Raw genomic sequence first — 11,407 nt, forward strand, 5'->3', positions numbered from 1 at the left:
TGAAAGTCAAGCCGGGTTAATGAACACCGGTTTAAAAACATCACAAATCTTATCAAAAGAAAGAGAACTCAGCAAAAGGCAAATAAAACCATTGTAGTCGAGGCTTTTCACGGGCTGCCAGGCCCCAAATTCGATCAAGAGGTGTAGCTATGGTTCGGGTTCGACCAATCCCTCAAGTGATTCCGTGGCTTTACGCCGATCAAGAGGTGTACCTATGGTTTGGGTTCGACCAAGCCCCCAAGTGATGCTGTGGCATTACGCCGATCAAGAGGTGTAGCTATGGTTCGGGTTCGACCAAGCCCCCAAGTGATGTTGTGGCATTACGCCGATCAAGAGGTGTAGCTATGGTTCGGATACGACCAAGCCCCCAAGTGATGCTATGGCATTGCGCCGATCAAGAGGTGTAGCTATGGTTCGGGTTCGACCAAGCCCCCAAGTGATCCTGTGGCATTACGCCGATCGAGAGGTGTAGCTATGGTTCGGATACAACCAAGCCCCCAAGTGATGCTGTGGTATTGCGCCGATCAAGAGGTGTAGCTATGGTTCGGATACGACCAAGCCCCCAAGTGATCAATAATATGATAAGCCAATAAGGCATGATACCCATGTTTGAACCGCGCATCATGGCAGCAGGTCCTCTTTGGCACCCTTTAACTTTTTGCAAAAGATAAATCCTTCTTGAACCGGGATTTTGAACCGGATATTGAGAGCTTCAAAGCTTTGTGGGAGACATCTTTCCCTTGAACCGGATTTTAAACCAGAATCTTCATTTTCAGCCGGAAATTTTCTGACGGCCTTTAAACTCGAACTTGCGAGAAGTTAATTCCTTTTTGAACCGGACATTTTCAAACCGGATTTGAGAGCTTCATAGCTTTGTGGGAGAACAGATTTCCCTTGAACCGGATTGTAAACCGGATATTTGAGAGTTTCAGTGAGACTGACTTCCCTTGAGCCGGATTTTAAACCGGGATCCTTTCTGATGACCCAGAACTTCTTCATTGAGCCGGGATTTTGTAACTGTCATATACTTTCTAAGCCGGAAATTTTCTGACGGCCTTTAAATTTTCATCAGTATAACAGTAGCCACCGGGACCGAGTTATCTGTCCCTCCATCGTCTTGGGGTTCTTAAATTTGCTGAAACTGGCAAGATTTGCTGAATCATGTCATCGTAGCCCCCGAGTCTCAAAGGTGACTCGAGGATTGTTGAGATTCTCCATATTTTGACCGTGATATAAACCGGCATAACTTGTATATCATTGGTGTTGATAGCACGATGTGAATCAATGGAAGGTTGAGGTGACTGCGGCGGTTTATAAATGATCTGTATGAGCCGTGTCAACAACTCGGCCAATGGTTCCTTCCAACTGGCTATTCGAAGTTATCCAAACTGTAGTGGCAGCGACTTGCGTGCCTGCCCATTGAGCTATCCAGTGCAGACGGCGGTTGATAGTATATGATAATTTGCCTCCAATTTGTTGAAAGAAAAACCGGGCTACCCAAGCCGTGACTTGCTTTATATTTAATAAACAGCTCATGCAGATAGGTGCGGCCCGGTGTGTTGATGTAGACCAGGCCGTAAGAGACGGACGACAAAGACGACCACGGCTTCAGAGGCGGCACAGACAGATGAGTCGGCCGCGACGTTATAGCCGGCACAGGCGGGAGAGTCGGCCGCGGCATTTGTAAGCCGGTGCAGACGGGAGAGTCGGCCGCGACATTTGTAAGTCGGTGCGGATGGGAGAGTCAGCCGCGGCATTTGTAAGCTGGTGCGGACTGACGATTCGGGCGCGACAGCGGTAGTTGGTGCAGGCGCGAGAGTTGGCCACGACATTTAAACCGGCGCAGGCGCAAGAATTGGCCACAACGTTTAAACCGGTGCGAGCCTCCTGTCCATGGTACAATGCCACTTTTGTAGTGGACTTTGTCCTGCATAAAATATATTGAAAGACAGAGTAACTGTTCTCAAACAATTTAATATGTGCTAATAAAATATATAAAGAAGATAGCACCTGGATTTGTCAGATGAACACAGACTGAGCAAATGATCCCTTGTTCTCCTTAGAACCAATCAAACCAATGGATTTTCTCAGTAACTTTTCTTCCAGCCTCGTGCGCAGACACACTGTTCATCAATTAGCATTCCACATCTGTACTTAAAAACTCTCCACTCCGGAGACCACGAGGACGTTTGATGTCATATCAGTTTGATCCATGCTCGAAGTAGCAGTTGATGCAAGCATACGGGCGCAAGTAAATCTTCCCATCCATCGTGTACACTCCGCCATGAATTGTTTCTTTTTATAAAAAATTACTCCGGCGGACAGATAGCGATCTCTTGCAGTACAGTATCTCGAGGCGGAGCAGTGCGAGAGGCGGGCGGCTCACTCAGGGGTGCCGGTTTAAAGCAGCGAGGCGGAAACAGAGTCCAGCGAGTAGGCGGCGGTTTAGTGCACGGCCACGGCGGTTTATGGAAGTGGAGCAGAGCGGCAACTCGGGGGCGCCGGGTTAAAGCAGCAAGGCTGGATCGTGGAGGCGAAGCGGCGACCGGCCGGATTGACGCGCAGGCTTTGCAACGAGGCAAGATGACAATTGGTCTCAGTAGCTTGAAGGCGACGGCGAGCGTCGGGAGCGGTAAAGCGGCGAAGGCGATCCGGACCATTTTGTGGGGACGGCGACTGACATGGCGCGCCCGAGCCGGCAAAACTGGCGACTCGTCAAAAGGTTGTAGGGGGTTCCAATTCAGAGATGAGGCGCGGGCAGAAGGTGAAGTAGTGGCAGTTTAGACAAACGGCAACTTGTAACCGCAGAGACAGCAGCGGCAGGTGATGGTTCAGAATGACCACGACGGCTCGACCGTCGGAGGTGTACTCGATGGTGACTCAGAGGCGTTTTGTCGATCCGGATGCTGCAACAAGGGCATTCCCACAGGTCATCGAGGTGCGTCCGCGGCAGCGGCGAGTTGAAGAGGTACAACCGTGGCCGGTTCAGAGCGGCGGCGAGGCGATGATTAAACCGATGGCGGGTTGAAGAGCTGCGGCGGCGGAGGCCCGCGGTCACTGCTCGGGGTGCAGCGGTTTGAGGCGCCGAGAGGCCGGCTGACAGGTTCGATCCGGCAGAGCACGGCGGCGGTTTAGGCCAGCAATGATTTAGGACCGCAGGCCCTGTCACGGCAGGAGGCGGCTCTCAGCGCGGCAACTCGGATGCGGGCGCGGGCGCGATTTTGGAAACGCGGTGACCCACGGAGCTGGCCCTGGTGCGATGCCATCAACCGGCGCGTGCGGAGGTGAACCGGCTGGGACGGCTCAGCAAGGCGGGCGGGGCACGGCGAGCGCAGCAGAATCCCCATCGCCGCTGCTCGGCGACTTGGCAAGGTTGATGTTGGGGACAACGCCGCCATGAGCGATGGTGACGCCGGCGAGAAGCCTGCCGAGGTTGATGTTGGGGACGACCCGGAGTGAGGCCGTGGAGTCAAGGGCGACTCGAGCAGTGGGGCGCCGACGAATCAGCTCGGAAGGGGGAGCGAAGACGGACGGCGGCTCGAGGCTCCGATGGAATATGGACGCCGCGGAGAAAATACAAAAATACCCCATAGGCGCCGAGTCCGTCAGATGGTCTGACACGGAGGCCGCCGAAAAAACCAGCTACAGACGTTCGCTGGTGTTTCTGACTTTGATAACCTGAATACCAGCACGAGTATCTAGCACCATATTGATTTGATAGTATAATGGATTGCCTTTATGGCTTTATCCTGGCAGGTGCCTTCGCGTGGTTGATTCCCGCAGCCTGAGACTTGTGAACGTGGAACGGTAGTAGAGCTCAGTGGATTAGGCTGTAGCCTCGGATGATTTGCGCGCTTGCCCGACGAGATCTATCTCCAGTACTGCATATAGGACGCGAGGGCAGCAGCTAGCCGATCGATCGGCTCCAAGCTTCGGTCTGTCTCGATTACTTGCAACGCCGTAGGTAAATCATCTGTACTGTAGTCCTTGTTTTGGACACGACGGAACACACGATGCAGCGGTGCGCACAACAACCCTAATTTTTCCTTAAAAGAAAATCTCACAAATTGCACATCTTCCAATCGGTTCTTCTTCATCCGGAAATTCGCAAACTTCTCGAAACCCTGGAAAAAATCCCTCCAAGAACTCAACACCACCGTGCGCGGGCCCCACGGTGGGCGCCAACTATCATAGTTTTGTCACGGCAAATGTCCTTAGTGTCAGGACTTAGTCACGAGGCTAATGCATCTATGTGGTAGCTTGAGAGGGGTTGAGTGGAATCGGGAGACGCAACACAAGACAAGGATTTAGATAGCTTCGGGCCCCGGGAAACATCATCCGGTAACAACCCTACATGCTGTTTGTGGCTAGGTCTCATTATCATCACGAGGGAGACGCCGTAAACCGGCTCTTTGTGTATAGCCCTAGAGATTGTTTCTTCTTGCCTGTCACTTGTCCGTCTTTGGGGAGCCCTGCCCCTCCTTATATAAGTTGAAGGGGCGGGTTACATGTGGACTCCTACTAGGATTAGGACTAGTCTATCTCTAATACAAACCGGATACAAGTCCTGGTCTTAACTCCATGTAAGGTAAATATTCCTCATGCCTTTCCTCTTAAACCGGCCCACCATAGTATGAATCGGCCTTCATGAACCGCCCGTTGGGCCACCGGGTCTTGTCGCTCCTCTGACCCGCCTGCCGGATTACCAATGAATCGTAAACCGCCAGGTCCAAACGGGTCACCAGTGAATCGTCAAGTCTCAGCCAGGTCTGAAGTAAACCGCCATGTCCGGCCGGGTTATACCTCCGGCCGGTTTACGCCGCGGGGTATATCCCCGACACCCGGTGATGACCGTAGTTTGAGGAGTTCATTTATTCACTATGTGTTAATGCTTTGTTCCGGTTCTCTATTAAAAGGAGGTCTTAATATCCCTTAGTTTCTAATATGGACCCCGCTACCACGGGAGGGTAGGACAAAAGATGTCATGCAAGTTCTTTTAATAAAGCACGTATGACTATTTACGGAATACATGCCTACATTATATCGATGAACTGGAGCTAGTGTCGTATCGCCCTAGGTTATAACTGTCACATGATGAATATCATCCAATAAGTCACTGATCCAATGCCTACGAATTTATCCTTATTGATCTAGCTGCGTTACTGTTGCTATCATCACTGTTACATTTGCTACAAATTACTGCTATCACTGTTACTGTTACCGTTACTGTTGTCACTACTATCAAAACTATCAAACTACTTTGCTACTGATCACTTTGCTGCAGATAATTATTCTCCAGGTGTGGTTGAATTGACAACTCACCTGCTAATACCTTCAAATATTCTTTGGCTCTCCTTGTGTCGAATCTATAAATTTGGGTTGAATACTCTACCCTCGAAAACTGTTGCGATCCCCTATACTTGTGGGTTATCAAGACATTTTTCTGGGAGCATAGCTATATTTGTTGAGTCACTTGGGATTATTATCATATTATCACTTGAAGAATCTGAAGGATCCAAAGACTAAAATATTTCCCTCAAAGACGAGGGGAGGTAAGGAACTGCCATCCAGTTCTGCTTTAGATTCACCTTCTGTTATGAGTAAACTTGCAACACCACCACATGCTATCAATTATAATATGTCGCAAGTTATTGATGATGCTACTTCTGCTATGGATAATGCTTATGATGATGCTAGTACTTTGCTTGATAATGATGATGTGCCACTCGGTGATTTTCTTGATGAACAAATTGCTAGAGTTATACAACATGATGTTGTTGAATCTGATGATGAACTTGATACTAAAACTCCTGAAACACCCGCTAGAACTAGCCTTGCTAGATATGAATTGCCTAAGGTACCCGAAGGTTATGTTATGAGTGAAGAAGCAACTAGAGGTATTCTTGCTTGCAATGATAGAGATGATCTAGAGAAATTACTACAAAAGTATAAAGAAAATCTCTGAATGCTAGAATGAAATGTGATCCTAAGTTTGCTACATCGCCTATCTTTATTGATGACAAGGGTTATGAATTCTCTGTCGATCCAGAGTTAATTACTTTGGTTGAATCAGATCCTTTCCATGGTTATGAAACTGAAACTGTTGTGGCACATCTTACTAAGTTGAATGATATAGCCACCTTTTTTTACTCATGATGAGAAAACTCGCTATTACTTTATTCTCAAATTATTTCCTTTCTCATTAAAGGGTGATGCTAAAGCTTGGTACAATACTCTTGCTCCTTGTTGTGTGCGTAGTCCCGAGGATATGATTTATTACTTCTCTGAAAAATATTTTCCTGCTCATAAGAAACAAGCTGCCTTACAGGAAATATTTAACTTTGTGCAAACCAATGAAGAGAGTCTCCCACAAGTTTGGGGGAGGCTTTGCCAGTTACTTAATGCTTTCCCTGATCATCCTCTTAAGAAAAATGAAATACTTGATATCTTCTACTCCCTCCGTTCCTAAATATTTGTCTTTCTAGAGATTTCAAATGAACTACCACATACGGATGTATATAGACATATTTTAGAGTGTACATTCACTCATTTTGCTATGTATGTAGTCACTTGTTGAAATCTCTAGAAAGACAAATATTTAGGAACGGAGGGAGTATAATGGACTAATCGATGATTCTAGGGACTTCCTAGATAGTTGTGCTGGTTGTGTTTTCAGGGAACGAACTATTGCTCAAGCTGAAGAATTATTGAATAATATATTGAAAAATTATGATGATTGGATTATTCCTGAACCACCGCCTAAACCCACTCCGAAGAAGAGGGGTATATTATATCTCAGTCTTGAAGATATGCAAGAGGCAAAGAAATCTATGAAGGAAAAGAATATTAAAGTTGAGGATGTTAGAAATTTACCTCCTATTGAAGAAATACATGGGCTTAATACACCACCACTACCTAAGGTGGTAGAGGTAAATTCTCTTATAAAGTTCAATGAAAATGATAATCCTCACAATATGCATCCTAGTCAATGCCTTTATGAGTTTGAAAACTACATTAGAAAACAAGATCACTTCAATGCAAATGTTACGAAACAGTTGAAATATATTTCTGATATGATTGCTCGCTTGAGTGACTTGTTATTTAGAATCTCAAATGGTGTTAGAGGTGTTGGAAAACATGCTTCTATGGTTCAAACTCAACTAGAACAAGTTGCTAAATCTGAAAGAGAGTTACTTAATGAAATGAATCATAATATGCATGACTTTGCTGTTAGAGTTGCAACTAGAGGAGGTAAAATGACTCAGGAACCACTTTAACCTGAGGGACACCCAAAAAGAATTGAACAAGACTCACAAAGAAATAACACTAGTGCACCTAGTCCTTCTAGAAAGAAAAAGAAGAAGAAAAATGATAGGACTTTGCACACTTCTAGTGAAGCTGAAATAGAAAAACCTCCTGATAATGAAAATGAAATTTCTTTCTCTGATGCTCAAACTCAATCTGGTAATGAACACTCACCTAGTGATAATGAAAAAGATAATGATGAGGTTCATGAAGACACTCAAACAAGTAATAATAAAGAACCAGATAATGATGTTGAGATAGAATAACTTGTTAATCTTGATAACCCACAACCTAAGAATAAAAGGTATGATAAAAGAGACTTTGTTGCTAGAAAACACGGCAAAGAAAGAGAACTGTGGGTTCAAAATCCTATGCCTTTTCCACCCAAGTCAACTAAAAAGAATGATGATGAAGAATTTGAACGCTTTGCTGAAATGCCGAGGCCAGTCTTTTTGCGTACTCGCTTGACTGATATCCTTAAAATGCCTCCTTATGCAAAGCATATGAAAGACATCATCGCAAATAAGATAAAAATATCGGAAGCTGAAATCTCCACTATGCTTGCTAATTATACTTTCAAAGATGGAGTGCCTAAAAAACTTGGAGATCTGGGAATACCAACTATACCTTGCTCTATCAAAAAGAATTATGTGAAAACTGCTTTGTGTGATTTAGGAGCTGGTGTTAGTGTTATGCCTTTCTCTTTATATAAAAGACTTGACTTGAATAAACTCACACCTACTGAAATATCTTTGCAAATGGCTGATAAGTCAACTGCCATACCTATCGGTATCTGTGAGGATGTGCCCATTGTTGTTGCTAATGTTACTATTTTGACTGACTTCGTTATACTTGAGATGCCTGAGGATGACAACATGTCGATTATCCTTGGTAGACCCTTCTTGAACACTGCAAGGGCTGTTCTTGATTGCAATAAAAGCAAGGTCACTTTTCATATCAATGGTAATGAGCGTACGGTGCACTTTCCGAAGAAACAATTCCAAGTGAATGGTATTATGTTATTGAAAAATCTCTGGCAATCACTATTGGAATTTTCAAATACCTCTACCTACTGTCAAAAAGAAATATGAAATGCTTATTGTTGGGGAAATGCAAATCCATATTGAGGCAACTTAGTGATGTACGAAAGTTCTTCGGTTTCATGCTAATCGAAAGTGGTTGTTAATAAGACCTGATCAACCTTATTAATGCATCATTTTTGAGCGGTATGAAGTTGATGAATTTTGTAAGCACTACCTTCTGTCCCTACTTTTTATTCTCTGTTTTTATTAGTTAAATAAAATAAAATGCCATGTTTTATCTGTTTTCTGAATTTCCCGTGCAATAAAAAAAGACCCAAAAATAAAAGTTCTCAGAATGCCCTGAAAATTTTATACGATTTTTTCTGAATATTTAAGGATTTTTGGTGCAAATAATACCAGAGGGAGGTGCACCAGGTGGGCACAACCCACTTGGGCGCGCCAGAACCCCTAGGCGCACCCTGGTGGGTTGTGGTCCCCACATGGGCCCCCTCACTTATCTCTTCAGCCCACATCATCACTTACCTCCAGAAAAAAATCCCCATTGCTCTCTATCCCGTGTTCTTGAGCTCAAACCCACGGATTTCGATCTCTTTGCTCAAAGCTCCGTTTCCGAAACTGTTTCGGGGGATCGTTGCTTGGTATGTGACTCCACCATTTGTCCAATTAGTTTTTGTTTTAGTGGTTTATACTTTGAATAAATAGCTACTCTTGGTGCCGCTGTAGATGTGCTTGCATGTTCAATTCTTAGTGTTCTAAGTAGTTTGAATGCTTGCTATGGCCTCTATGTATCCCTATGAGTAGTTGCTATCAATTTTGTGAAGTTTTGTTGAGGAAATTTTGTGAACTAAAATTTCAGATTTTTGTTCATAGGAAAAAATTGTACACGGACATGAATATCTTCAGGAAATTTGGCTCTAAAAAGAACTCCAAGGGTGTTATTGGGGAGTCCTCTGACAGTGATCTCCACCCTCGGAGGATGGCGGAGGTACGGCCGTGCGAATGGCCGCACACCCCGTTCCTGCAAGAGGCTGGAATTCATGAGGAGTTCATGCAATTTATTGCCAACGCTGGCCTCACCGACTTAATCGCAGATGAGTGTGACCAGCACCAAATCCTCACAAATAGCTTTGTTCAAGTTTTACTTTCCCGCCTAGAAATAATCCTCCTGAAATGAGCTTCGATTTATATGCTGAAAACCATCAGATACCACTTACTGAGTTTTGTAACATATGCATGATCCCGTCTGATGGGAGCTTGGCTGAGCCTAGGCCGGCTGAGTTTGAGGCATTCTGTCGCACTTTGACAGTGGGTGATGAGAGAAGAGTGTCAGCCATCACTGCCAGTGGCTTACATTTTCCCGCTGTCCGTTACTTTGCACTCTTCATTACCAAATGCTTGCTTGCTAGGGAGAAGGTGGGTGCACTTAGTTCACCAGACCTTGCTGTTCTACGTCGTGCACTTACGGGTGACAACACTGAAATCTTGGGAGCTATTGTGGCTCGTCGCCTCCATCTTAATAAATCTCAGGGAAAAATACATGGTGGGATTTTTGCTACTCGGTTGGCGGCTCACTTCAAGGTTGAGATACGCCCTCATGATTACCCTTTGACCAAGGTTTAGCTGGACCGAGCGGCCATGGATCACCATCACTTTCTTGCACATGATCGTCCTGATATTGCCATTCCTTATAACCTGGTCTATAGCGTTGATACTCGTGATGTTATCCCCTTGCCTGCACCTACTTTGTTTGATTCTGTTGCTAGGGGTGGATACCGGATTATGCCTGCAGACATCCTCGCCTACTGGAACGCTCACGCTGCTGCAGAGGCTGCTCAGGGACCTCAGCAGTGGGATGTGTGGATGCCCGCTCCTCAGGATCCCTACTACCCTCCAGGCTACTGATTGATTACCAACTTAGACCAAAAGCCTAAGCTTGGGGGAGTACATGTTTCTCACCGACATTATATTCATGCTCACATATTGTTCCATTTGTCGGTGTTTACACTTTTTCATTGTATCATCCATGCTTAGATTTATTTTCTTGCTTTCTTCTTGTGTGTTTGAAATTTTTTAGAAAAACCAAAAAAATTAGTTGTAGTAATTTACTTTCTATGCATGCTTAGTAGTAGTATTAAAAAGAAAACCCAAAAAGATTTCCTTGTTCTTCTTTTGCTTGTTGGGAGCTTTCCCATGTAAATAGTTTTTCTTGTTTTTGCTTTTTATTTGCTTGTTGAAGAAAATCAAAAACTCCAAAAATATTTCAGTGTGTTTCTCTGAATTTCTTTTATTTTTATCCGAGTCTTACCGAGGAGAAGACCACGATGAAAATGTTGAGTGGCTCTCATATGAATAATTGTTGAACTAATAAAGAGCCCATTTTACCTTGTCTTCTCCTGTTGAATAAAATGTTTTGTAGATTCCAGCTTAGTCCACGGCACTCTTGCACTATTATTATTTTCATATCATTCGGTCGTGCAAGTGAAAGGCAATAATGACGATATTCGATGAGCTGGCCGTGGCAAAGAGAAACTGGTATGAAATTGACTTGTTCTGTCTGTGTAAATATGTTTAACCTAGTAGCCAGGCTTCAGCCCATTATGATTAAACATGTTTGCAATGACAACTAGAGATTATAGTTTCTCATGCCATGCATAAGTAGCTGGAAGTTGATAATGATTTATCTTGGATATCAACATAGTGTTAAAATGATTGTGATGTAGTATGATGATATGGTATCCTCCTCTGAATGTTCGAGTGGCTTGACTTGGCACATGTTTATGCATGTAGTTGAATCAAAACCAACATAGCCTCTATGATATTTATGTTCATGGTGTTCATATCCTACTCATGCTAGTGTCCAATGTTACTTATGCATAATGCCTGGTCATGATCATTGTTGCTCTCTAGCTGGCCGCTTCTCAATCTTAATTGCTAGCCTTCGCATGTACTAAGCGGGAATTGTGCTTGTACACCAAAAACCTTGAACCCAAAAGTTATTCCAGATGAGTCCACCATACCTAATTATATGCGGTATTACCCTGCCGTCCTAAGTAAATTTG

This window comes from Aegilops tauschii, chromosome 2 (assembly GCF_002575655.3).
Source record: "Aegilops tauschii subsp. strangulata cultivar AL8/78 chromosome 2, Aet v6.0, whole genome shotgun sequence".
NCBI lineage: Eukaryota > Viridiplantae > Streptophyta > Magnoliopsida > Poales > Poaceae > Aegilops > Aegilops tauschii.